Below are 26,758 nucleotides of genomic sequence, written 5' to 3' on the forward strand. Positions count from 1 at the left end.
ATATAGTCTAACCAACCATCCACCTTTTAGTCCATGAGTCAGGGGGAAAAAGTTTGTTCCCACAACCCATCATTTCTTCCCCTTTTTTGGATTTAGTTGGTGGTATGTTGACAATGGGCCCTTTGAGGGCAGACAGACAGTGAGTTGATTGAAGTACCCTCCTAAAGGTGAACATTAGCTTCTTCAATAAGCATGTGAAGGAACCCCATAACATGCCATTCAAAAGAGCGTATAACAACTCATTAAAGAGTATTAAGTACCTTCCACAAAAGTGGGTGCAGAGTAGAATAAAGCTAGAGTAAAATTCATTTACATTTACATTTACATTTAAGTCATTTAGCAGACGCTCTTATCCAGAGCGACTTACAAATTCATCATGTGCACCGCTACGGACCAGAGTGAAATTGTTATATGCTGGCTTCATTATGGCATGTTGTTACTCGTAATGGCCTGAACTATACAGATAGAAAAGTTTGAGATCACCAATTGCTGTCACGTGTAGTTATTGTGACAGGACATTGCCTGGCTGAGATGTCTGATTCTGTACTGTGGCGATTTTTACCCATGACATTTTCTTTAGAGCAGAGAAATCTTTTGTTGTGTTGGACTGACTGCTCTGTAAAATCTGTGGAATGAAACTTTTAAGATAAGATCACAAGATCACAAACCTTCATACAAATCATAAACAGCTGACATACTACACGTTTCTGACTGCAGCTGTTGAGTTTTCCACAACATCTGTGGAAGTATTTTGCAGTTAAGTGCCTTAGATATTGCTCAAGGGGCTGGCCACCGCAGCAGTATGCCACCTTGGACTTGAACCAGAAACTTTCTGGTTTCATCTGGTTGGTATGCACTGACTGCACTATATACAGTGCATTCGGAAAGTATTCAGACCCCTTGACTATAGCCTTATTCTAAAATGGATTAAATACAATAAAATCCTCAGCAATCTACACACAATACCCCATAATGACAAAGCCAAAACAGGTTTTAAGAAATTTTAGCCAATAATAAAATAATTGCTATGAGACTCTAAGTTTAGCTCCGGTGCATTCTGTTTCCATTGATCATCCTTGAGATGTTTCTACAACTTGATTGGAGTCCACCTGTGATACATTCAATTGATTGGATATGATTTGTAAAGGCACACACCAGTCTATAAGGTCCCACAGTTGACAGTGCATGTCAGAGCAAAAACCAAGCCACGAGGTCGAAGGAATTGTTCATAGAGCCCCGAGACCGGATTGTGCCGAGGCACAGATCTGGGGAAGAGTATCAAAACATTTCTGCAGCATTGAAGGTCCCCAAGAACACTGTGACCTCAATCATTCTTAGATGGAAGAAGTTTGGGACCACCAAGACTCTTCCTAGAGCTGGCCGCCCCGCCTAACTGCGCAATCGGGGGAGAAGGGCCTTGGTCAGAGAGGGTTCCTCTGTGGAGATGGGAGAACAACCATCTCTGCATCACTCTACCAATCAGGCCTTTATGGTAGAGTGGCTAGACCGAAGCCACTCCTCAGTAAAAGGCACATTACAGCCTGCTTGGAGTTTGCCCAAAGACACCTGAAGACTCTGTCCATGAGAAACAAGATTCTCTGGTCTGATGAAACCAATATTGAACTCTTTGGCCTGAATGCCAAGTGTCACGTCTGGAGGAAACAAGGCACCATCCCTATGGTGAAGCATGGTGGTGGCAGCATCATGCTGTAGGGAGGTTTTTCATTGGCAGGGTCCTGGGAGACTAGTCGGGATCGAGGCAAAGATGAACGGAGCAAAGTCAGAGAGATCCTTGATGAAAACCTGCTCCAGAGTGCTCACCTTCCAACAGGACAACGACAACAATGAGTGGCTTCGGGACAATGTCATTGAGTGGCCCAGCCAGAGCCCTGACTTGAACCGATCAACCATCTCTGGAGAGACCTGAAAATCGCTGTGCCCCAACGCTCCCCATCCAACGTGACAGAGCTTGAGAGGATCTGCAGAGAAGAATGGGAGAAACTCCCCAAATACAAGTGTCCCAAGCTTGTAGCGTCATACCCAAGAAGACTTGAGACTGTAATCACTGCCAAAGGTGCTTCAACAAAGTACTGAGTAAATGGTCTGAATACTTATGTAAATGTGATATTTCTGTTTTTAGCCATTTATAAAAACCTATTTTTCTTTGTCATTATGGGGTATTGTGTGTAGATTGAGGTTAAAAAACAACAATCTAATACATTTTAGAATAAGGCTGTAACCTAAACATTTTGGAAAAGTCAAGGGGTCTGAATACTTTCCGAAGGCACTGTACGACTAGATAGTTTGAGTTGCATGCCTCAGGTGAATAAGGGCATTGATAATGTTGTCTGCATTGCAGTGACAGGTACTCAGACCTCCTCAGAACAGCATATGAGACCACCAGGCTAATCTTACTGGAGGTGTCATTGTATTAGTTTCCTGTGGTGTGATTTCTGTGTTGGTCTGGCTCAGCTCCACCATAGGTCGGGTGTTTTATAGCTAGTCGACAGTGTCTTTTCCTAAGCTTTTTGGTGCATCAGCCTTGGGAACTATGTTGAGTTCAGATGCTCAGCTGTAACCCTGTTGGCTGACTGGGTTGTTTCAGGTGTACGTCAAGAGAGCGTTCAGATATATAGCCTCATTTGTTTCTGACTGTATGCTTTAGATTTCTCCTCTCCTTTTCTCAGGAATAGTGTGACTAAATCAAAAGGAATGCAATGGAATAAGGAGTTAAATGAAGATGTAAACTGTAGAGTTATGTGACTTAATGTACCAAGACACATTTTGGTCAACGTGACTATCATTTTCATTATGACAGCCTCTTTGTCTATTCTTGTTAGTTTTTATGAATTCAGTTTGACTGATTCTCTCTGACTGTATGTATGACTGTATGTATGACTGTATGTAATCTGCTCTCCCTTCCTTTCTTTCTGAAGGATTTGAGGTTGTCTTATTATGTTGAACCCATGATAAGCACATCAAAGTGATCTAATGGAAAGTCCCATGAGAAATAAATGTCCACCGTATTTTCCCAACAAAGCACTGTACGTACATGAGAGAAATGGATGGAATAATTCTAAACACAGTTGCGTAATAGGCCTAGTGTTATGTTAGGGAGGTTGCAGCAGTTCAATGCATAACTCTGTAAAGTCATTAGTGTATGTGTGTCTCCCATGAAGGCAAGTGAACAAGTACACACTTGGGACAGGGTAGAGAATCGGGAGAAGGGAGATGAAGGCTCAGAAGGAAAGCATGCGTGGGTGACGAAACACTTGGAACTGTATTTGCGACTGATGCTACCCTACCTCTCTAGATTGAGCTGTTCATTAACAGAGAGCAGGATAAATGATCCTGTTTGCCCTCTCTCCTCCCTCCATCCTCATATCCTGCAGCAATGCAAGAGGGTGAAAGGGGGGGCAGTAATCCCAAGGTTAACCCACTCCAGAGTACTCTGTGCCAGGCATGCCAAGTAGCCCTGATGGACGTGCTACCCAGGCTGACTGACTGGGTGATGTCACCAGTCCAACTCTGCTGCCTGACCGTCACTACCACTATTGTTTTGCTGTCTGTGTTAAGGCTCTTATATTCAGTATAATCTGAGATTCCTCCTCTTTATCTCTCTCCTCTCACTATTGGTTTCTATCTGTTTTCTCTCTCTCCCTCCCTTGATATGCCATCTCTTTTCTTCTCACCTTATGTCAAACTACTGAATAAAGACCTCATGAGACAGTGTTCTTTTGGAAGTGAGGCAGCCAGCCATACAGGTGGGTAAAGAGAGGAGAGTTCCATCCATCTACAGGGAAATTCCTTGATCATCATCCCTTAAATCCTTTCAGCTGTGGCTGCGGTCTCCTAAGACTTTAATGCTAAAGATAATCACACAATCCAGTGCCTGACAGCCCAACTGATACACCTGGGCTTTTCAGGCAGTGTAACCAGAGATGAGTGGCCTCAAAAGATAGGAACTTGGTGTTATTGGGATGGTGTGGTTTGGACAGCCTGACCCTGTGAACCACGATGGGTGCGTGGGCCGTGGATGGATTTCATGTCTATGTGGCTGATAGGACTAGGAGCCCCAGGGCGGTGGGACAGCCAGGCAGCTCGATGGGGCTGAAGGACACAGTGTCCTGGTTCAGAGGGGGTATATAGGCAGGGGATGCTGGGCACTCCGGACCATTTCCCGGTGAGGGCATGAAGAGCTGGTTGAGAGGAGGCAAGAAAGCAAGGCTGTTACATCTCATACAGGGTAACACAGGTGAGGTACTGCAGGAGAACAGGTGAGTTATTGTTCTGAAGATGATTTTTTAAAATTGAGTCTGAGTTTTCTTTTAGTTAAGGTCATCATAAAAATGTAGTCTAGTTGGAGTACACCCAGGATTAGTTCATTTCTTATAAAGTAAACTTTTTTGTAAGTTTGGATTGTCATTTAATTGTTTAAAGATTGATTACAAAGACTGCATTAACTTTAGATATATGTCATCAATCATACTTGTCCTTCAGGTTTTTAAATGGTAGAGCAGAGAAGTGTTCAGAATCTGACAATTATCCTCTCTGTGTGGCAAGTAAAAGATTTAGAAATGTTTGATCTGAAAACCATTCCACTCACATCTCTGCTCCAGAGTTGCTAGTGTTGGTTGTTATTGACCTGGGACCCTGTTAACTGGGTCACGCGGTGGGTCGTCCATGTTGGGCAATAGATTGGACATTGATCCATGTGGTTTGGTCAGAGAAAAGCAGACCAGAGGAAAACAGGTCAATTGTCCTCTAATCTGTGAGACTATTAATTTCCTTTCCTCTCTGTCCTCTCTGCTCCTAATCCCAATCCCTGTGTAATTAAAACCTTGTTGGGGTGACATGAAAAACCTTGTTGGGATGACTTTGAAAACCTTGTCGGGATGACTTTGAAAACCTTGTTGGGATGACTTTGAAAACCTTGTTGGGTGACTTGGAAAACCTCGTCTTGAAAACCCTGCATGGCCTTGCTGTGAACTTTGAGTGTTTGTATGCATGTGTATTTCAGCTTTTATTTTCAGTAAAGACATTTCCACTCTACCTGATGCAACTGCAGCCGGATCAGTTCATTTCATCTGCTTCAGTAACAGTGCTTTGTTAGACCCACTGAATGGGAAGAAATCAGAATCAGTTCAACTAAGTGCAGCTGGACAAATAAACAACATTAGGCTGAGAGTACTGCTGGAGTGGAATGACCAGACAGAATAGATCCCTGCCCATACCAACATTATTTCTGGACATTGCTGAAACAATTCTTTCCACACACCACTCTGAATACAACTCAATCACCCTGTGGGCTACTCCAGTGGACAGCCATGTTGCTTACTCTGGCATCCAACAGCCATGTCATTTTCTACAGCTGGATCCAGACGTCTGTGTCTCACTACACACTCGTTGTTCATTTCATTCAAGTTTATTTAATCATTTCATTTATTTATTATGATTTATTTTTTCTTTCAACCCTTTTGTATTGGTCTGATCTACACAAAACACCATCACGCAACGCTATCCTGTTGTCACGCCAACCTACCCTTCCACTTCCTCCATCCCCATTCCCCATGCCTCGTTCTGTTTGGTCCTTCCAATCCTTACTTCCCTGTTGCCCCTGCTCCTTGCCCCGCCCCTCTCCACTCCAAATACATGTTCCCTCCTGGTTGGAGATGGCAGAGTGCACTGTAGCCCCAGTAGCAATGGAGGACAGTGACCGTGAGGCTCACTCATCATCAGATGACCAGGACTCTGCCCCGCCATCCCCTGGCCACACCAGGGACCACCACTATCAGACCGAACAGGTACCAGTGAACAGACCAGATTTGGGTCAAAGAAATATGCTCAGTACTTTCCAAATATTTGAGCTGCTGTGCTTGATTTAGTTGGACTGGCACAATGAATGGGACAAATGGAACAGTCCAAAAAGTTCCAAATTCTAAGTTAAATCAAGTGCACCTCAAATACTTTGAAGTATTTTACATATTTGTATTGGTCTCTCAGTGACATCCCCATCGCCCCCCTCCTAAGCCCTATCCACTCTTAAGTGTCATACACAACACAGTGATGTTGTTGTGGCAGGATGTTTCATACCGCTGCGCTCTTATGTTGCCCCTGTTACCTGCCTCGCAGGCAGCCTAGTGGTTAGAGTGTTGGACTAGTAACCGAAAGGTTGCAAGATCGAATCCCTGAGCTGACCATGTAAAAAATATGCCGTTCTGCCCCTGAACAAGGCAGTGAACCCACTGTTCCTAGGCCGTCATTGAAAATAAGAATTTGTTCTTAACTGACTTGCCTAGTTAAATAAAGTTAAACAAATATGGAACCACAATCAGCCCACTGTCGGCTGTTATTATCCTTAGAACTATGTGGAAGGACAATCTAAGATTCATACATACCAAGGACTGGCAACCACGTACATGAAAATGAAGTTAATTGTCCCTTTTGTAGTTGACTAGTTCCTGTTCAGAGTGCTTCACTATTGATCCAAAGAAAGGAGGCCCAATGGGCTGTGTGTCTGTCCACAGAGCTAAAAGCTGGAAGAACAGCAATGTATCATCATGACTCTATGTCCGCTTTCAAAACTTAATATCACTATTGAGCAGAGATATGGTACCATAACTCCAGTTTACACTCATTACTATTGTTCCTTTAGAACTAAAACAGCCTCCTAGCCCTTTCAAAACCACTATATTATTTATAGTGGAGCAGGCTGGTGATTCTTCACACAGGCTGGCGCATGGCAGAGAGAGCTGTGGTAACATGAGCACCCATCTCTAGTCTGGGAACTACAGGGAGAGCTGTGGTAACATGAGCACCCATCTCTAGTCTGGGAACTACAGGGAGAGCTGTGGTAACATCTAGTCTGGGAACTACAGGGAGAGCTGTGGTAACATGAGCACCAGTCTCTAGTCTGGGAACTACAGGGAGAGCTGTGGTAACATGAGCACCAGTCTCTAGTCTGGGAACTACAGGGAGAGCTGTGGTAACATGAGCACCAGTCTCTAGTCTGGGAACTACAGGGAGAGCTGTGGTAACATGAGCACCCATCTCTAATCTGGGAACTACAGGGAGAGCTGTGGTAACATGAGCACCCGTCTCTAGTCTGGGAACTACAGGGAGAGCTGTGGTAACATGAGCACCAGTCTCTAGTCTGGGAACTACAGGGAGAGCTGTGGTAACATGAGCACCCATCTCTAGTCTGGGAACTACAGGGAGAGCTGTGGTAACATGAGCACCCATCTCTAATCTGGGAACTACAGGGAGAGCTGTGGTAACATGAGCACCAGTCTCTAGTCTGGGAACTACAGGGAGAGCTGTGGTAACATGAGCACCCATCTCTAGTCTGGGAACTACAGGGAGAGCTGTGGTAACATGAGCACCCATCTCTAGTCTGGGAACTACAGGGAGAGCTGTGGTAACATGAGCACCAGTCTCTAGTCTGGGAACTACAGGGAGAGCTGTGGTAACATGAGCACCAGTCTCTAGTCTGGGAACTACAGGGAGAGCTGTGGTAACATGAGCACCAGTCTCTAGTCTGGGAACTACAGGGAGAGCTGTGATAACATGAGCACCAGTCTCTAGTCTGGGAACTACAGGGAGAGCTGTGGTAACATGAGCACCAGTCTCTAGTCTGGGAACTACAGGGAGAGCTGTGGTAACATGAGCACCCATCTCTAATCTGGGAACTACAGGGAGAGCTGTGGTAACATGAGCACCAGTCTCTAGTCTGGGAACTACAGGGAGAGCTGTGGTAACATGAGCACCATCTCTAATCTGGGAACTACAGGGAGAGCTGTGGTAACATGAGCACCCGTCTCTAGTCTGAGAACTACAGGGAGAGCTGTGGTAACATGAGCACCAGTCTCTAGTCTGGGAACTACAGGGAGAGCTGTGGTAACATGAGCACCCATCTCTAGTCTGGAAACTACAGGGAGAGCTGTGGTAACATGAGCACCCGTCTCTAGTCTGGGAACTACAGGGAGAGCTGTGGTAACATGAGCACCAGTCTAGTCTGGGAACTACAGGGAGAGCTGTGGTAACATGAGCACCAGTCTCTAGTCTGGAAACTACAGGGAGAGCTGTGGTAACATGAGTACCAGTCTAGTCTGGGAACTACAGGGAGAGCTGTGGTAACATGAGCACCAGTCTCTAGTCTGGGAACTACAGGGAGAGCTGTGGTAACATGAGCACCAGTCTCTAGTCTGGGAACTACAGGGAGAGCTGTGGTAACATGAGCACCAGTCTCTAGTCTGGGAACTACAGGGAGAGCTGTGGAAAAAAAAAAAAAAAAAAAAAAAATACATTTGAGCACAGTCATGTGTGCATACATTCACGTATGGGTGGTCCCGGGAAGTACCCTGGGGAATGCTCTACCAACTGAGCTACAGAAGGTAACATGAGCACCCATCTCTAGTCTGGGAACTACAGGGAGAGCTGTGGTAACATGAGCACCAGTCTCTAGTCTGGGAACTACAGGGAGAGCTGTGGTAACATGAGCACCAGTCTCTAGTCTGGGAACTACAGGGAGAGCTGTGGTAACATGAGCACCAGTCTCTAGTCTGGGAACTACAGGGAGAGCTGTGGTAACATGAGCACCCATCTCTAGTCTGGGAACTACAGGGAGAGCTGTGGTAACATGAGCACCCATCTCTAGTCTGGGAACTACAGGGAGAGCTGTGGTAACATGAGCACCAGTCTCTAGTCTGGGAACTACAGGGAGAGCTGTGGTAACATGAGCACCAGTCTCTAGTCTGGGAACTACAGGGAGAGCTGTGGTAACATGAGCACCAGTCTCTAGTCTGGGAACTACAGGGAGAGCTGTGGTAACATGAGCACCCATCTCTAATCTGGGAACTACAGGGAGAGCTGTGGTAACATGAGCACCAGTCTCTAGTCTGGGAACTACAGGGAGAGCTGTGGTAACATGAGCACCCATCTCTAATCTGGGAACTACAGGGAGAGCTGTGGTAACATGAGCACCCGTCTCTAGTCTGAGAACTACAGGGAGAGCTGTGGTAACATGAGCACCAGTCTCTAGTCTGGGAACTACAGGGAGAGCTGTGGTAACATGAGCACCCATCTCTAGTCTGGAAACTACAGGGAGAGCTGTGGTAACATGAGCACCCGTCTCTAGTCTGGGAACTACAGGGAGAGCTGTGGTAACATGAGCACCAGTCTAGTCTGGGAACTACAGGGAGAGCTGTGGTAACATGAGCACCAGTCTCTAGTCTGGGAACTACAGGGAGAGCTGTGGTAACATGAGCACCAGTCTCTAGTCTGGGAACTACAGGGAGAGCTGTGGTAACATGAGCACCAGTCTCTAGTCTAGGAACTCCGGGGAGAGAATTCCCTTTACAAGTTCAGTTACACACAGGGGCTCTGCCTTTGTTGGTCTCATGAATTGTAGGTATTGTCATCAGGTAAGGTAGATGGTTTACTCTTGTGGTTTGGGAAAAAGCAGAGAAGGGAAGAAAAATGTAATTATGATTGACAGGTTTAGGTAGATTTGAAAATGAGAGTGCTGTCACCTTGGGGCCACAAATTGATCAGTCATTGTGTAAATAACATTTGAGGTGACATGTTTAACACCAACAGGTTTTTATCAGGTTTCCTTTGTATACCAGTATGTCGAGAGATACACCCATTAGATGATGTCAAGGTTGAGTCCTTGTTGATGTAATAAAGTGTGTTTTCGTGAATGTTTGAAGTTGTATCACACTGCATTACAGCAGTCAATTTGAGTAGTCATCTAGTAATCAAGAGGGTTCATTAATCGCTTAGAGGTTAATTTGCTTTAGCTCTACTCTATCAATGGAAACCATATTTGGTTGTGGAGAGCGAAGTGCACACAAATGCCACCCAGATGTGGCGTCACGACATGTTTCTGTGATCTGTGCAGTCTGGCAGTGCCTCCTGTCCTTCTGCTGTGGTGGAACTTCTGATGTAACCCATTAAACGGTTCCCTCCACTCTTTATCATCCACGTGGCTGCAAGACCGTGCCTTCTATTGAATTGTGTTGTCCCAGCTTGTGTCCCAAATGGCACCCTATTCATTATATAGTGCACTACTTTTGACCAGGGTCCATAGGGAATAGGGTGCCACCAAGTCTGAATCTGCTGAGCAGGGAGAATCTTTTCAGCCAACTGCCACGACACTGCACTTTAAACAAGATATATCCTCCCATTTCCTACAAGTTCATGAAGGTCAATTATGTAGTTCTGTCCTTGAGCTGTGCTCGTCTATTAATGTTCTTTGTTATGTATGCTTCAGCAATAGCTAATGGGGATCCTAATAAATTACTAATACTACAATTATGATACGAGTTATGATACGAGTTATCTACTCTAGTGGAGGACCATGTGTTATCAGCTTGATGGACATCACGGATCTCTTCTTCCCCGGCAATTGACATCGGCATTCCTCCTCAGCACAAATATTTACCCTCTTATGTTGTTAATCTTGTAGCTTCACTGGTGGTCTCTAGTGAGTCAGTCAAATCAATATCTTCTTTCCTCACTGTCTCTTAGTGTAAATCTTCTCTAACTACCTAGAGAACTAGGCCTATCTTGCACTTATAATAATGATTTATTCTGTTTCTCGTACCTTCTCTCCATCAAAACATTCAGTGATTCTAACCACTCTGTACTTTTCTTCTTTTCTGTTGATTCTTATGTTGCCCCTGTTACCTTCCTCCTTGTTTTCCTTCCGATCTATATTATCCTCCTTCCTGCGTCAACCTTTACTCCCCTCTGTCCACTCTTCTCTGCATCACCTCTCCCACCCACCCGGAAAACACCCACCCGCACCGTTCCCTGGCCCCCCTCCCCCTTAGCACTCAAGCCATTCCAAGGACGACTCTGAAGACTCTGAGTTGGAGAACATTATGCAACAAGAACCCCACCTGCCTCTTCCCAGCTATGAGCACAGCCCCGACCGTGAGCACCCCCACCAGCCTCTTCCCAGCTATGAGCACAGCCCCGACCATGAGCACCACCACCCGGTGGACAGGGAGGCGGAGGGTGGCGACAGCTCCCCGAACACCCCCGGGACGCCCACCTCTGGGACCCCACCGTTTTTGCGCCCCCCCACGGCAGGTGGCAGGGCCCAGTCAGACAACCAGTGCGTAGGGAGGCTGCAGCTGGGTGGAGGTGGGATGGTGGATCACTATGATATGCAGTCTCCCCTCAGTCCCACCAGGCCCAAGAGCCCCTGGGGCCGCTTTGATCCCTACGACTTTCCAGAGGTAAACTTCAGGCCAGGGGACCGTGTAGAGACCAGAGGCAACACTATGGGCAACATGGGTTGGGTTATCAGCTCTCCAGTCCAAATAGTATGTGCTTTAGTCTCAGAGGAGCACTAGCATCAGGTTCAGGCCATTTCCAGTGATGTTTACTTGGGAACTTTGATTGTGTCTGACCGATGACTTGTGGCTTTCGCTTTGAAAATTGATGTTGGTCAAAGACAGTAGTGTGTTCTGTTGTGTTGACAATGGCTTCATTCAATACCCTACATCTGGTAAAATGGCTTTAAGTTTGAAAGACATGTATTTATGTGTGGTAGGTGTTACCTTTTTATTTGGAAAGATTATTGTAACTCGCAATGTGCCGTCACCAGAATTTAGCAGATTGTTTAAAATGGCGCCTCTTTGTGTTTCTCCTGCTTTCTTAGGACCAAGACAAGGAATATGTGGGATTTGCCACACTGCCAAACCAGGTGCACCGTAAGTCTGTCAAGAAGGGCTTTGACTTCACCCTGATGGTAGCAGGGGAGTCTGGTCTGGGCAAGTCCACCCTGGTCAACAGCCTCTTCCTCACAGACCTCTACAAGGACAGGAAGCTACTCAACGCTGAGGGTGAGGCGGCCATTTTGGTGTCTCATCTTCTGAATAAATGAATGCATGATTGTAAATGGCCAGCTGCTGAGGAAATGTGTGTTTTAACTCCAGAGCGGATCACTCAGACAGTGGAGATCACTAAACACACAGTGGACATTGAGGAGAAGGGGGTCAAGCTGAAGCTCACCATCGTAGACACCCCTGGCTTTGGAGACGCTGTCAATAACACTGAATGGTATATGTCAAACATCCTTCCTCCATAGGACTCTTCTTTGATGTCAGTTTGAGGTACAGTTGCAGTATAGCTCAGTATATAGTAGGAGAATGACTGATGTCTCTGTGTCTCCCCCACCGCCCTAGCGTGAAGTCAGTGGGTTAGGGTTGGTATGGTTAGTGGTTGTAGGGTGGCTGTCTGCAGTATTGCCTCAGTGCTGGTGTGTCTCTGTGTCTCCCCCACCGCCCTCGCGTGAAGTCAGTGGGTTAGGGTTGGTATGGTTAGTGGTTGTAGGGTGGCTGTCTGCAGTATTGCCTCAGTGCTGGTGTGTCTCTGTGTCTCCCCCACCGCCCTAGCTGGAAGTCAGTGGCGGACTACATCGACCAGCAGTTTGAGCAGTACTTCAGGGACGAGAGTGGACTGAACAGGAAGAACATCCAGGATAACAGAGTCCACTGCTGCCTCTACTTCATCTCTCCCTTCGGACACGGGTACGTCAGCTACGACATGTCGTCTCTGTCTCAATACTCTTTAAACGGAGTCCTTTCTTCTGTTGAGATAAACATATTGGCTGTGTCTCAATACTCTTAGATTAGTTTCCTTTCCCCTTCTACCTTCCTTCCTTCACTACCACTGATAGGGTTTCCACTATGCACCATGTTGTTTTGCACCATGTCCCATGCATTCTAAATGCATTGGGTTTCCCTGGAATCTAGAACCACCTTGCTCTGCTGCCTCCAGGGAAATCTGCATCTCGTGCAGGTGCTAAACGTTCAACGTTCTATCCATTTTGAGGGCAGATGCTACAATACTAAACTTTCTCTCCAATCTTTGGGATAAATGCTGATGCGGTACTTTTGTCTGAGTTTACGGTCTGTTTCACACCAGTGTGTAAGTTGCACCATCAGTAGCATTGAAGCACTGCTGCCAACCTGTAATAAGGAGATAGCTCCCTCTGCTGACCACTATTGGATACTACTACTATCCTTGAAAATATGGGTTAATGAGGATTACCTTCATTTGGATTACCGTAATTATCCCTTTAGCTCTTAACCATATCCAAGTTGTGTCAGTGTTTCCACATGTACAGTGTGTTTTGGTAGTTTTCTCAGTGTTGAGTTGTTGTCCCTAATTGAATGTTGCTCTGGTCATTTAGTCTGCTAAATCACAAAAAAATATATGTCATATCTTGTTGTCTTGTATGTCTCAGTCTGAGGCCTCTGGATGTGGAGTTTATGAAGGCCCTTCATGAGAAGGTCAACATTGTGCCCATCCTGGCCAAGGCAGACACACTCACACCCACCGAGGTCAAGAAAAAGAAATTCAAGGCAAGCCCACTCTAACTCGCTTTTCTATCTGTGTTTGCTTGTCTGAATACCGTGGGTGTGTGCAAATAAGAAATGGACAGGGTTTATTGGTTTCTAAAATCATTTTGATTTCTAGGTGACTGTTTTGATGGGTTTGCTTTTGCTCCATCCTCAATCACAGGATTCCAAACAGTCGTTTATTGTTCTCCTCTTCTCTCTGTCCCTCCCTCTATATTCTTCTCTCTGTCCCTCCCTCTATATTCTTCTCTCTGTCACTACCTCCATATTCTTCTCTCTGTCCCTACCTCAATATTCTTCTCTCTGTCACTACCTCAATATTCTTCTCTCTGTCCCTCCCTCCATATTCTTCTCTCTGTCACTACCTCCATATTCTTCTCTCTGTCCCTCCCTCCATATTCTTCTCTCTGTCACTACCTCCATATTCTTCTCTCTGTCACTACCTCCATATTCTTCTCTCTGTCCCTCCCTCCATATTCTTCTCTCTGTCCCTGCCTCTATATTCTTCTCTCTGTCACTCCCTCAATATTCTTCTCTCTGTCACTACCTCAATATGCTTCTCTCTGTCCCTACCTCAATATTCTTCTCTCTGTCACTACCTCATATTCTTCTCTCTGTCACTACCTCAATATTCTTCTCTCTGTCACTACCTCAATATTCTTCTCTCTGTCACTACCTCATCTTCTTCTCTCTGTCACTACCTCCATATTCTTCTCTCTGTCACTACCTCCATATTCTTCTCTCTGTCCCTCCCTCCATATTCTTCTCTCTGTCACTACCTCCATATTCTTCTCTCTGTCACTACCTCCATCTTCTTCTCTCTGTCACTACCTCCATATTATTCTCTCTGTCACTACCTCATCTTCTTCTCTCTGTCACTACCTCATCTTCTTCTCTCTGTCACTACCTCATATTCTTCTCTCTGTCACTACCTCATATTCTTCTCTCTGTCACTACCTCATCTTCTTCTCTCTGTCACTACCTCAATATTCTTCTCTCTGTCTCTCCCTCCATCTTCTTCTCTCTGTCTCTCCCTCCATCTTCTTCTCTCTGTCACTACCTCAATATTCTTCTCTCTGTCTCTCCCTCCATCTTCTTCTCTCTGTCTCTCCCTCCATCTTCTTCTCTCTGTCACTACCTCAATATTCTTCTCTCTGTCTCTCCCTCCATCTTCTTCTCTCTGTCTCTCCCTCCATCTTCTTCTCTCTGTCACTACCTCCATCTTCTGTCCCTCTCCATCTTGTTCCCTCCCTCCTCTGTCACTACCTCCATATTCTGTCCCTGTCCCTCCATCTTCTTCTCTCTGTCCCTCCCTCCATCTTCTTCTCTCTCTCCCTCCATCTTCTTCTTCTCTGTCTCCCTCCATCTTCTTCTCTCTGTCTCTCCCTCCATCTTCTTCTCTCTGTCCCTCCCTGGTTCCATATTATTCTCTCTGTCCCTCCCTGGTTCCATATTCTTCTCTCTGTCCCTCCCTGGTTCCATATTCTTCTCTCTGTCTCTCCCTCCATCTTCTTCTCTCTGTCTCTCCCTCCATCTTCTTCTCTCTTTCCCTCCCTCCCTGGTTCCATCTTCTTCTCTCTGTCCCTCCCTCCATCTTCTTCTCTCTGTCTCTCCCTCCATCTTCTTCTCTCTTTCCCTCCCTCCCTGCTTCCATCTTCTTCTCTCTGTCCCTCCCTCCATCTTCTTCTCTCTCTCCCTCCATCTTCTTCTCTCTGTCTCTCCCTCCATCTTCTTCTCTCTTTCCCTCCCTCCCTGCTTCCATCTTCTTCTCTCTGTCCCTCCCTCCATCTGCTTCTCTCTGTCACTACCTAATCTTCTTCTCTCTGTCACTACCTCATCTTCTTCTCTGTCTCTCCCTCCATCTTCTTCTCTCTGTCACTACCTCATCTTCTTCTCTCTTTCCCTCCCTCCATGTTCATCTTTCTGTCCCTGCTTCCATCTTCTTCTCTCTGTCTCTCCCTCCATCTTCTTCTCTCTGTCTCTCCCTCCATCTTCTTCTCTCTGTCTCTCCCTCCATCTTCTTCTCTCTGTCCCTCCCTCTGTCCCTCCCTGGTTCCATCTTCTTCTCTCTTTCCCTCCCTCCATCTTCTTCTCTCTTTCCCTCCCTCCATGTTCGTCTTTCTGTCCCTGCTTCCATCTTCTTCTCTCTGTCCCTCCCTCCATCTTCTTTCTCTCTCTCCCTCCATCTTCTTCTCTCTGTCTCTCCCTCCATATTATTCTCTCTGTCCCTCCCTGGTTCCATATTCTTCTCTCTGTCCCTCCTTCCATCTTCTTCTCTCTGTCCCTCCCTCCATCTTCTTCTCTCTGTCTCCCTCCATCTTCTTCTCTCTGTCTCTCCCTCCATCTTCTTCTCTCTGTCTCTCCCTCCATCTTCTTCTCTCTTTGTCCCTCCCTGGTTCCATCTTATTCTCTCTGTCCCTCCCTGGTTCCATATTCTTCTCTCTGTCCCTCCCTCGTTCCATCTGCTTCTCTCTGTCTCTCCCCTCCATCTGCTTCTCTCTGTCTCTCCCTCCATCTTCTTCTCTCTGTCCCTCCCTCCCTGGTTCCATCTTCTTCTCTCTGTCCCTCCCTCCCTCGTTCCATCTGCTTCTCTCTGTCCCTCCCTCCAACTTCCTGTAGATCCGAGAGGAGATCCAGCAGTTTGGGATTAAGATCTACCAGTTCCCAGACTGTGACTCTGATGAGGATGAGGACTTCAAACAGCAGGATCAGGAGCTCAAGGTGAACCACATTTATCCAAACCTCACATCACTAGTTGAGTAAGTATGACAACATACAGGACACTGGTCATCATAAGCAACCTGTCTGCAATACAGAAATGCTGGGATAGGAAACCTAGATTAGAGATAATGTCCATACCCTTGTTGTTATTGAGCACACAGCCTTGAATAGTTATCTGTTTGTGAATTCTATTGATGTGTGTGTGCACTGGCGCACTAGAGGGCAGGGTGTGGCTGTGCATCCAGACCAGGCCTGAATGGCGTTTTGGTAGATAAATGTGTCTCAGTCACTCCCCCTCATAGAACCGTGTCTGTGACCTCATGTGCCCTGACAGTGTTCTCTGTTCATTTCTAAGTAGACTCCAACACCATTGTTAAGTTTGCCGATGACACAGTCAGTAGTAGGCCTGATCACTGACGACGACGAGACCGCCTATAGAGAGGAGGTCAGAGACCTGGCCATGTGGTGTCAGCACAACAACCTCTCCCTCATCGTGATCAAGACAATGGAGATGATTGTGGACTACAGGAGGAGGACAAAGAACGTCCCCATTCACATCAACGGGTCTGTAGTGGAGCAGGTTGAGCGCTTCAAGTTCCTTGGTGTCCACATCACCAACAAACTACATGGTCCAATCACACCAAGACTGTTGTGAAGAGTGCACGACAAAACCTATTCTCCCTCAGGAGACGGAAAAGATTTGGCATGGGTCCTCAGATCCTCAAAAGGTTCTACAGCTGTACCATCGAGAGCACTGGTTGCATCACTGCCTGGCATGGCAACTGCTCTGCCTCCGACCGCAAGTCACTACAGAGGGTATTGCGTACGGCCCAGTACATCACCAGGGCCAAGCTTCCTGCAATCCAGGACCTCTATACCAGTTGGTGTCAGAGGAAGGCCTAAAAATTGTCAAAGACTCCAGCCACCCTACTCATAGACTGTTCTCTCTGCTACCACACGCAAGCGGTACCGGAGTGCCAAGTCTAGGTCCAAGAGGCTTCTAAACAGCTTCTACCCCCAAACCATAAGACTCCTCAACATAGAATAAAATGGCTACCCAGACTATTTGCATTGTCCACCCCACCACACTTTTACACTGCTGCTACATTCTGCTTGTTATCTACATGTACATATTACCTCGACTAACCGGTGCCCCCACACATTGACTCTGTACCGGTACCCCCTGTATATAACCTCCACATTGACTCTGTACCGGTACCCTCTGTATATAACCTCCACATTGACTCTGTACCGGTACCCCCTGGGGTATTTTTCTTAAAACTGCATTGTTAGTTAAGGGCTTGTAAGTAAGCATTTCACCGTAAGGTCTACACCTGTTGTATTCGTTGCATGTGACAAATAACATTTGATTTGAGAGAGAGAGAGAGAGAGAGAGAGAGAGAGAGAGAGAGAGAGAGAGAGAGAGAGAGAGAGAGAGAGAGAGAGAGAGAGAGAGAGAGAGAGAGAGAGAGAGAGAGAGAGAGAGAGAGAGAGAGAGAGAGAGATGGAGAAATGGGGTAGAGAGAGAGATATAGAGAGAGAGAGAGAGAGAGACTGAGAGAAGAGATATATAGCATTACAGAGAGAGAGAAATGGGTAGATCTGCATTGCAGCATTTTCCCCTCTCTGCATTACCTCATCGTAACCACAGATATATTCCCCTCTCTGCATTACCTCATCGTAACCACAGATATATTCCCCTCTCTGCATTACCTCATCGTAACCACAGATATATTCCCCTCTCTGCATTACCTCATCGTAACCACAGATATATTCCCCTCTCTGCATTACCTCATCGTAACCACAGATATATTCCCCTCTCTGCATTACCTCATCGTAACCACAGATATATTCCCCCCACTTTGTACTTTATTCACATCATTCATATTCACCTCTCCTGCTCTCTCTCCCTCCCCCTGTCTCCCTCCCCCTGTCTCCCTCCTCCAGGACAGTATACCATTTGCGGTGATCGGCAGCAACACGGTGGTGGAGGCCAAAGGGAAGAGGGTCCTGGGGTTAGGATGTGGACATGAAGCTGGGGTCGTCTTTACCCCTGGGGCATCGTGGAAGGTAACCCTGTTACACCACTGTTATGTAGCTCTTGTGTGTGGGGTTCTTAATATGTTAGGGTTGGTTTAGGGTTGTACTGGGATGTGGACATGAAGCTGGGGTTAGGGTTGTACTGGGATGTGGACATGAAGCTGGGGTTAGGGTTATAGTTGAGGTTAGGGTTGTACTGGGATGTGGACATGAAGCTAGGGTTAGGGTTATAGTTGAGGTTAGGGTTGTACTGGGATGTGGACATGAATCTAGGGTTAGGGTTATAGTTGAGGTTAGGGTTGTACTGGGATGTGGACATGAAGCTAGGGTTAGGGTTGTACTGGGATGTGGACATGAAGCTGGGGTTAGGGTTGTACTGGGATGTGGACATGAAGCTGGGGTTAGGGTTGTACTGGGATGTGGACATGAAGCTGGGGTTAGGGTTATAGTTGAGGTTAGGGTTGTACTGGGATGTGGACATGAAGCTAGGGTTAGGGTTATAGTTGAGGTTAGGGTTGTACTGGGATGTGGACATGAATCTAGGGTTAGGGTTATAGTTGAGGTTAGGGTTGTACTGGGATGTGGACATGAAGCTAGGGTTAGGGTTGTACTGGGATGTGGACATGAAGCTGGGGTTAGGGTTGTACTGGGATGTGGACATGAAGCTGGGGTTAGGGTTGTACTGGGATGTGGACATGAAGCTGGGGTTAGGGTTATAGTTGAGGTTAGGGTTGTACTGGGATGTGGACATGAAACTACTGGGGTTGTACTGGGATGTGGACATGAAGCTGGGGTTGGGGTTGTACTGGGATGTGGACATGAAGCTAGGGTTAGGGTTGTGGTGGGATGTGGACATGAAGCTGGGGTTAGGGTTGTACTGGGATGTGGACATGAATCTAGGGTTAGGGTTATAGTTGAGGTTAGGGTTGTACTGGGATGTGGACATGAAGCTGGGGGTTACTGGGTTGTGGTGGGATGTGGACATGAAGCTGGGGTTAGGGTTGTACTGGGATGTGGACATGAAGCTAGGGTTAGGGTTATAGTTGAGGTTAGGGTTGTACTGGGATGTGGACATGAAGCTAGGGTTAGGGTTGTGGTGGGATGTGGACATGAAGCTGGGGTTAGGGTTGTACTGGGATGTGGACATGAAGCTAGGGTTAGGGTTGTACTGGGATGTGGACATGAAGCTAGGGTTAGGGTTGTACTGGGATGTGGACATGAAGCTAGGTTTAGGGTTATAGTTGAGGTTAGGGTTGTGGTGGGATGTGGACATGAAGCTAGGTTTAGGGTTATAGTTGAGGTTAGGGTTGTGGTGGGATGTGGACATGCAGCTAGGTTTAGGGTTATAGTTGAGGTTAGGGTTGTGGTGGGATGTGGACATGAAGCTAGGTTTAGGGTTATAGTTGAGGTTAGGGTTGTGGTGGGATGTGGACATGAAGCTAGGTTTAGGGTTATAGTTGAGGTTAGGGTTGTGGTGGGATGTGGACATGAAGCTAGGTTTAGGGTTATAGTTGAGGTTAGGGTTGTGGTGGGATGTGGACATGCAGCTAGGGTTAGGGTTATAGTTGAGGTTAGGGTTGTGGTGAGATGTGGACATGCAGCTAGGGTTAGGGTTATAGTTGAGGTTAGGGTTGTGGTGGGATGTGGACATGCAGCTAGGGTTGTGGCTAGGGTTAGGATTATAGTTGAGGTTAGGGTTGTGGTGGGATGTGGACATGCAGCTAGGGTTAGGGTTATAGTTGAGGTTAGGGTTGTGGTGGGATGTGGACATGCAGCTAGGGTTAGGGTTATAGTTGAGGTTAGGGTTGTGGTGGGATGTGGACATGCAGCTAGGGTTAGGGTTATAGTTGAGGTTAGGGTTGAACTGGGATGTAGGCATGAACCTAGGGTTGTGGTTGAGGTTCGGGTTGGGGTTTAGGGGTGAACCTGGATGTGAACATGATGCTAGGGTTAGGGTTGTGGTTGAGGTTCGGGTTAGGGTTGGGGTTGAATCTGGGATGTGGCCATGAAGTTAGGGTTAGGGTTGTGGTTGAGGTTCGGGTTAGGGTTGGGGTTGAATCCGGGATGTGGCCATGAAGCTAGGGATAGGGTTGTGGTTGAGGTTCGGGTTAGGGTTGGGGTTGAATCCGGGATGTGGCCATGAAGCTAGGGTTAGGGTTGTGGTTGAGGTTCGGGTTAGGGTTGGGGTTGAATCCGGGATGTGGCCATGAAAGGTTTAGGAAAAAACACTGTCCTAACATAACACACACACTGTTACTTTTGACAGTGGAGAACTCGGCACACTGTGACTTTGTGAAGCTGAGGAATATGTTGGTGAGGACACACATGCAGGACCTGAAGGATGTGACACGGGAGACCCACTATGAGAACTACAGGGCTCACTGCATCCAGAGCATGACCCGCATGGTGGTGAAAGAACGCAACCGCAAGTATGGACACACACACACAGACCAGTATCTCACTCACTTTAGCTCGTGTTGTTTATAGCTTGGATGTATTGTTACTCTTATACAAACATAATGTAGCTCAACTACAATTCACACTAACATACAGTGCCAGTCAAAAGTTTGGACACATACTCATTCCAGGGTTTTCTTTATTTTTTTACTATTTTCTACATTGTAGAATAATAGTGAAGACATCAAATCTACGAAATAACACATATGGAATCATGTAGTAACCAAACAAGTGTTAAACAAACATTTTTGAGATTCTTCAAAGTAGGCACACTTTGCTTTGATGACAGCTTTGCACACTCTTGGCATTCTCTCAACCAGCTTCATGAGGTAGTCACCTGGAATGCATTTCAATTAACAGGTGTGCCTTGTTAAAAGTTAATTTGTGGAATTTCTTTCCTGCTTAAAAGTAAATCAGTTGTGTTGTGACAAGGTAGGGGGGTGTAGAGAAGATAGCCCTATTTGGTAAAAGACAAAGTCTATATTTTGGCCAGAACAGCTCAAATAAGTAAAGAGAAATGACAGTCCATTATGGCTTTAAGACCTTAAGCTCAGTCAGTGCGGAAAATTTCAAGAACTTCGAAAGTTTCTTCAAGTGCAGTCGCAAAAACCATCAAGCGCTGTGATGAAACTGACTTTCATGAAGACCGCCACAAGAAAGGAAGACCCAGAGTTACCTATGCTGCAGAGGATAAGTTTGTTAGAGTTACCAGCCTCAGAAATTACAGCCCAAATAAATGCTTCACAGAGTTCAAGTAACAGACACATCTCAACATCAACTGTTCAGAGGAGACTGTGTGAATCAGGCCTTCATGGTCAAATTGCTTCAAATAAACCACTACTAAAGGACACAAATAAGAGGGAGAGACTTGCTTAGGCCAAGAAATACACAAGCAAAGGACATTAGACCGGTGGAAATCTGTCCTTTGGTCTGATGAGTCTAAATTTTAGATTTTTGGTTCCAACCGCTGTGTCTTTGTGAGACGCAGAGTAAATGAACGGATGATCTCCGCATGTGTGTTTCCCACTGTGAAGCATGGAGGAGGAGGTTTGGGGGTTCTTTGCTGGTGACACGGTCTGTGATGGATTTATTTAGAATTCAAGGCACACTTGACCAGCATGGCTACCACAGCATTCTGCAGCAATACGCCATCCCATCTGGTTTGTGCTTGGTGCTTTTAAACAGAACAATAACACAACACAACTTCAGTCTGTGTAAGGGCTATTTGACCAAGAAGGAGAGTGATGTAGTGCTACAGATGACCTGGCCTCCACAATCACCCGACCTCAACCCAATTTAGATGGTTTGGAATGAGTTAAACGCGGAGTGAAGGAAAAGCAGCCAACAAGTGCTCAGCACTTAAAGGATCTCCTTTAAGACTGTTGGAAAAGCATTCCATGTGAAGCTGGTTGAGAGAATGCCAAGAATGTGCAAAGCTGTCAAGGTAAAGGGTGGCTACTTTGAAGAATCTAAAATATATTTTGATTTGTAGCGCTTTTTTGGGTACTACATAATGTGTTATTCCATAGTTTTGTTTTCTTCACTATTATTCTGTAATATAAAGAAAAACACTTGAATGAGTAGGTGTTCTAACTTTTGACTGGTACTGTATAGTCACAAACTCTAACAAAATATACACCCACATACTGTCAACCATATTGTCTTTCTCCACTCTACTCCCGTAGTAAACTGACCAGGGAGAGCGGCACAGACTTCCCCATCCCTGTGATACCAAGTACCACAGACACCGAGACGGAGAAGCTGATCCGAGAGAAAGATGAAGAGGTACAACGACGACACTCAGAGCATGAACCAGAGCAAGAGCACAGTCACGATGAGCACTCAGACCGACCCCTAGAACCCAACTCTGACCCAGGCCTAGACCAAGGGCCTGAACCTGAGGCCTCTTGAGTCCTCCAGGCTGTCAATCATATTTTATATACATTCCATTAATACATGCAGGTGCCCCTGAGGACCCCAGTCAGGTGTGGTAATTCTGGTCTGAGGAAGGGTGAGGGGTGACAGTTGGTCCCTACAGCAGCACCCCTAAAACAGCACCCAGCCATGAGGTGCACATGACCTGTAAGAGATGATTAGATCTGGGTACAAATAATGTTTTATATTCAAATACTATTTGAACCCAGGTCTGGCAGTAGAATATAATATGCCAGGTCACGCTGCCTGGGTAGAGTAGTGTTGTAAATGGAAAGAAGCTCTCGTGTGGTTCTCTTCTCCCTGTTTGAGTCTGTCCCTGTCCAAAAGCAACCATCGTGCCAATTTCATATAGTTATTTATTTATTTACAGTACCAGTCAAAAGTTTGGACACCGACTCAATCAATGGTTTTTATTTTCTACATTGTAGAATAATAGTGAAGACAAGAAAACTATGAAATAACACATATGGAATGCTGAATCAGATGACCTGTCCTCCACAATCACCTGACCTTAACCCAATTGAGATGGTTTGGGATGAGTTGGACTGCAAAGTGAAGGAAAAGCAGCGAACAGGTGCTTAGCATATGTGGGAACTCCTTCAAGACTGTTGGAAAAGCATTCCAGGTGAAGCTGGTTGAAAAATGCCAAGAATGTGCAAAGCTGTCATCAAGGCAAAGGCTGGCTGCTTTGAATAATCTAAAATATTACATATATTTTGATTTTTTAAATACCTTTTGGTTACTACATGATTCCATATGTTTTATTTAATAGTTTTGATGTCTTCACTATTATTCTAAAATGTAGAAAATAGTACAAATAAAGAAAAAGCCTTGAATGAGTAGGTGTGTCCAAACTTTTGACGGGTACTGTATATATTTTCTGATTAAAAGCTTATAACTTTAAAGAACCTTAACAATACTTTAACAAAAATACCCTCACCTGAGGTTTGAATCTGATGCATGAAGCCTACCCTGAAACCCACTTGTGCAGCTTGAGTGTTGGTGCAGATCTTCCATTGATATCAATACATAATTTTCTCAAAAATAAAGTTAAGCTTGTGCATCTCAAGCTAGGTTCCCCCCTGAATGACATGAGCCATTAAAAACATAATACATTCTTTTCTGCTATTTCCTCATTTTTGGTATGTAACCCTTCCCATTATTAAAACGTTGGAAACACAAAACTGTCACCTTAATAATTTCATCCTATTTTGATATGTTTGTGGGATTGGGGGGATGCTATGAAGGGCAAATAATAGTATTTCTGCAAGTGCCATATCTTTCACACTTGTACTTCATATCACAGTATTGAATTATCAGGCTCTGTGTGTAGCAACTACAGAAATTAATGTGTATACCTGACTGAACACACACACAGTCACCAGCCTCAGTCACATGGTCTCCAGACAGAGTAGAATGGGGTGGCAAATTGTATCAATCGGTTGTCCTCCGCTGGCTTGTTACTCACTGGATATGGTCATTGGTGCAGTGATGTAGAAGTAATGGTCACGTTCCAGGCCACCTTCAGCCTGTCTTTCACTCATTAGACTACAACTGTATACATGACTGAACACACACGCATCCGTCGTCATCGTCATCAGGTCACATGGTCTAAAGTCAGAATAGACTGGGGTGGCAAATGGTATCGATCGGTTGTCTGTCAGCACTGCTGGCTTAGTTGTGATTTGGATAGGGCTTGGTTATTGGTGCAGTCATGTGGAAGTAATGGTTGCGTTCCAGGCCGCCTACATTGCAGTCATGAAATGTAGACCATCACTACTTCCGCATGTGTAGTGTTCTGAGACAATCAGATCTGTGTCAGATCTCTGCAAATGCAGAAGTAGTGTTTAGCATCATAGGAATCCATCAATATGACTTAATAATCTGATAGTCTGGTGAGAGTAGGCTGGTATGGGGAATCCTATTTATCTGTTGTCACATAGCTGGCTTTGTTGTGATTGGATAGCTCTTGGTTATGGTTCCTAAAGCCTGTGAGCATCTCCCCAGTCCCTACTTCATTCTGTGTTTTGCTTCATGTCCCGGGTGTTTGACTGACAGCGGCCTCTTGTCTCTTTTCTCCACAGTTGCGGCGAATGCAAGAGATGCTCACAAAGATCCAGGAACAGATGCACACGCAGAAGGAGGCCTATTAACCCAGGCTACTACTAGAACCCCTGCCCTTCTGTAAATGCAGGCCCCCTCTTTCCACTACTAGGGTGGGCACCCCTAGTACCACTCTACTCTAGTCCACAAACATTGTCAACTCCAGCTCATCCAACCCCAACAGCCACCACTCATTTAGTCTATAACCCTCACTATCAGAGACTGATCCATGACCAGGCATGAGGTATTCACAGACAGGACGTGGCATGGAGAGAATTTGCCTTCTCTTCCAACAACATGGAAGTCCTGTGTCTCCACACCTGTTGTGGAAACCCTAACAGTAACAACGGGCACTCCTTTCGAGTGCCATTGCTGGAGCACAACACCGGGCCGGACAGCACCGACCTAACCACCTGCTTGTCCTTAAAGGGTTACGGCCGGGTCCTGCCTGCCCTCTTTCCACTCATAGTTTACCTGTGGTCTTCTCAAGAGAACTTTTTGCCTTCCAGTTCATTGCTAACACTTCAATGTTCATTGATGTTTCTCCTTAGTGAACTCTAACCCTGACATTGGTTAAGGGGTAGACTGTAGGGAATGTGTTGTCCTGTCCCTCTGCTAGGTGTTTGAAAGTCTATCTCATAACAAATGTAGTTGTGTGGTCTTAACCACCCTAGACAAGGTCTGTTGGGAAGGAGGTTGGCCTGCCCAAATACATTTTGTCATGCACAATTTTTTCCCAAGAGCATTTTTCTTAAAGGTCAATACTATAGATGGTCATACAGATAAAATGTGATACTTATTTTTACTACAATGTTACATTTGTAAATGTTTGTTACAAAGTTGCATCTATCACTTGTTATTGCTTTTATTTGCATTGCTACACAGAATAGGATGGAATGAGTCCTTTTTTCACCATTTTTATTTTTAATTTCAACAAATGTTACTGAAGTACTGTTGGGTGTGTTTTGACATGTATGTTAATAGGGCTAACTAATGTCCTTCACTCTCCCAATTCCAGCATGCTCAACCATGGGTTGTTCATTCTTGTATTTTACTTAAAAAGGAAACCCACTACTTACAGTTCTGACATCTGTAATGAGTTTGCTGGAATATTGTTGACTTGCAGGTTCGTCCGCAGGTCGTCGTAAAACGTTTTGCAGTGAAAATGAGTGTTAGACTGGGATACAATCCCATTATAGACGTTGCGACTTTTAAAGGCAATTTCAGATTAAGCTGACATATGCAGCGTTTCCGTGATGGGATCTCTGCGAACGCAGAGAACATTGCCTTTTAAAAGCCGCGGTGCAAAAACCTGCCATCTGACTAAATCCTGGCTCAAATGGACAAGTTCCAGCATTAACTCCCCATTTAACATTTTTTCACTGAACATGAACCCAAGAGGAGAAAATAGAAGCCTTGAGCTAACTATGTGCCAGCCAAGAGATGCTGGCCTGGGGACCAAAGCAGACAGGACAAGGCCCTTAATTCTGCCAGAGGTCAGGGGGCTAGAGAATGACAGGGTCACTTCAGTAAGGTTGTTTGTGGGTATAGTGTCTGTTATAGAGGTGCCTGATGTAGCAGGCCTTCATTCATGGGTGATATATTTTGGGATTATGTTTGTGGACAGTAAGTATGCACCCTCTGAAGTACATATGTATGAGTGGATGATTTTATTATAGTAGATATATCATGCACTCAAACGCAAGAGAAATTATAATTACTTATCATTTAGGTGTTTCCTTCCAATAATTTTGACTTAACACTTTTTGTTTCATGAAGAAGATGAATAGTTGTGCATATGTATTTATTTTTCTCAGAATGTCAGTTCATTCACAAGTCATGAGACAAAAATATACATTTGTTTGGATTATTAGTATGAGTGCCAGAAAAATTGATTTGAAATAATCAGAATAAAATATTTTTTATTTCACATTCTCTTTGTAAGCAACATTGTTCAATTTACTTGTTCTATCCTGATCCATCAAAAGCCTAGAGATTCACCTACAGACCCAGTCCAAAATCACACCAGAACAAAAGTAGGAATTAAGATTGTTTCGTAAGAATGTTGTCATACTACTTTTTCTGAATACATTTATGTAATAAATAACTTTGGCCCGGATTCAATC

The 26,758-nt window shown here is 45.4% G+C and overlaps 1 pseudogene; it reads left to right on the forward strand.

The window, feature by feature from the left end:
- Positions 1–4,179: 4,179 nt before the first annotated feature.
- LOC123992789 lies at positions 4,180–26,562 on the forward strand (annotated as a pseudogene).
- Positions 26,563–26,758: the final 196 nt, after the last annotated feature.

The sequence above is a fragment of the Oncorhynchus gorbuscha genome, linkage group LG13 (assembly GCF_021184085.1).
Source record: "Oncorhynchus gorbuscha isolate QuinsamMale2020 ecotype Even-year linkage group LG13, OgorEven_v1.0, whole genome shotgun sequence".
Taxonomy (NCBI): domain Eukaryota; kingdom Metazoa; phylum Chordata; class Actinopteri; order Salmoniformes; family Salmonidae; genus Oncorhynchus; species Oncorhynchus gorbuscha.